The 2,068-nt window shown below is 49.0% G+C and overlaps 3 non-coding genes and 1 pseudogene across 3 annotated transcripts; all 4 read right to left on the reverse strand.

Moving 5' to 3' along the window:
* Positions 1–267: 267 nt before the first annotated feature.
* LOC123177417 (5S ribosomal RNA) lies at positions 268–386 on the reverse strand. The gene has a single exon (XR_006488930.1). It is a non-coding gene; the product is annotated as a 5S ribosomal RNA (ribosomal RNA).
* A 367-nt stretch (positions 387–753) lies between these two features.
* Positions 754–872, reverse strand: LOC123177415 (5S ribosomal RNA). The gene has a single exon (XR_006488928.1). It is a non-coding gene; the product is annotated as a 5S ribosomal RNA (ribosomal RNA).
* Positions 873–1,238: 366 nt separating this feature from the next.
* On the reverse strand, positions 1,239–1,349 carry LOC123177418 (uncharacterized; annotated as a pseudogene).
* Positions 1,350–1,716: 367 nt separating this feature from the next.
* LOC123177416 (5S ribosomal RNA) lies at positions 1,717–1,835 on the reverse strand. The gene has a single exon (XR_006488929.1). It is a non-coding gene; the product is annotated as a 5S ribosomal RNA (ribosomal RNA).
* Between the last annotated feature and the right edge of the window lie 233 nt (positions 1,836–2,068).

Raw genomic sequence — 2,068 nt, forward strand, 5'->3', positions numbered from 1 at the left:
GGATAATGTCCTATACTACTTACTCTCCCGCTCAATCACGGAGACGAGTTTTCCACGGTTTCCACCCCTCCCTCCATACCGCAGCAACACGAGTTTTTTCCACCCCTTTCAGAACGCGCTCTTCGCGCCACAAAGCCGCCCCAAGACGCGCGAGCAATGAGCATCGAGCTTAAACATATCGCAAACGTCAAACATAATATAACGGGATTAATATATATCGCGCACGTGCGACATGTTTGTCACAAGGCGCAAAAAATAATTATAAAAGGAATGCAACACGAGGACTTCCCAGGAGGTCACCCATCCTAGTACTACTCTCGCCCAAGCACGCTTAACTTCAGAGTTCTGATGGGATCCGGTGCTTTAGTGCTGGTATGATCGCATCCAACATGTTTCCCCGTCTTCGTCCCTTATGCTTGCCACTCCCAGGTCCGCTCCAAAGACGATTCTACATTCTCACTACCATTACAACCGTTCCCTAACAATGGATAATGTCCTATACTACTTACTCTCCCGCTCAATCACGGAGACGAGTTTTCCACAGTTTCCACCCCTCCCTCCATACCGCAGCAACACGAGTTTTTTCCACCCCTTTTAGAACGCGCTCTTCGCGCCACAAAGCCGCCCCAAGACGCGCGAGCAATGAGCATCGAGCTTAAACATATCGCAAACGTCAAACATAATATAACGGGATTAATATATATCGCGCACGTGCGACATGTTTGTCACAAGGCGCAAAAAATAATTATAAAAGGAATGCAACACGAGGACTTCCCAGGAGGTCACCCATCCTAGTACTACTCTCGCCCAAGCACGCTTAACTTCGGAGTTCTGATGGGATCCGGTGCTTTAGTGCTGGTATGATCGCATCCGACATGTTTCCCCGTCTTCGTCCCTTATGCTTGCCACTCCCAGGTCCGCTCCAAACACGATTCTACATTCTCAATACCATTACAACCGTTCCCTAACAATGGATAATGTCCTATACTACTTACTCTCCCGCTCAATCACGGAGACGAGTTTTCCACGGTTTCCACCCCTCCCTCCATACCGCAGCAACATGAGTTTTTTCCACCCCTTTCAGAACGCGCTCTTCGCGCTGCAAAGCCGCCCAACACGCGCGAGCAATGAGCATCGAGCTTAAACATATCGCAAACGTCAAACATAATATAACGGGATTAATATATATCGCGCACGTGCGACATGTTTGTCACAAGGCGCAAAAAATAATTATAAAAGGAATGCAACACGAGGACTTCCCAGGAGGTCACCCATCCTAGTACTACTCTCGCCCAAGCACGCTGAGTTCTGATGGGATCCAGTGCTTTAGTGCTGGGATGATCGCATCCAACATGTTTCCCCGTCTTCGTCCCTTATGCTTGCCACTCCCAGGTCCGCTCCAAAGACGATTCTACATTCTCACTACCATTACAACCGTTCCCTAACAATGGATAATGTCCTATACTACTTACTCTCCCGCTCAATCACGGAGACGAGTTTTCCACGGTTTCCACCCCTCCCTCCATACCGCAGCAACATGAGTTTTTTCCACCCCTTTCAAAACACGCTCTTCGCGCCACAAAGCCGCCCCAAGACGCGCGAGCAATGAGCATCGAGCTTAAACATATCGCAAACGTCAAACATAATATAACGGGATTAATATATATCGCGCACGTGCGACATGTTTGTCACAAGGCGCAAAAAATAATTATAAAAGGAATGCAACACGAGGACTTCCCAGGAGGTCACCCATCCTAGTACTACTCTCGCCCAAGCACGCTTAACTTCGGAGTTCTGATGGGATCCGGTGCTTTAGTGCTGGTATGATCGCATCCGCCATGTTTCCCCGTCTTCGTCCCTTATGCTTGCCACTCCCAGGTCCGCTCCAAACACGATTCTACATTCTCACTACCATTACAACCGTTCCCTAACAATGGATAATGTCCTATACTACTTACTCTCCCGCTCAATCACGGAGACGAGTTTTCCACGGTTTCCACCCCTCCCTCCATACCGCAGCAACACGAGTTTTTTCCACCCCTTTCAGAACGCGCTCTTCGCGCCACAA

The sequence above is a fragment of the Triticum aestivum genome, unplaced genomic scaffold (genome assembly GCF_018294505.1).
Source record: "Triticum aestivum cultivar Chinese Spring unplaced genomic scaffold, IWGSC CS RefSeq v2.1 scaffold137822, whole genome shotgun sequence".
Lineage (NCBI taxonomy): Eukaryota > Viridiplantae > Streptophyta > Magnoliopsida > Poales > Poaceae > Triticum > Triticum aestivum.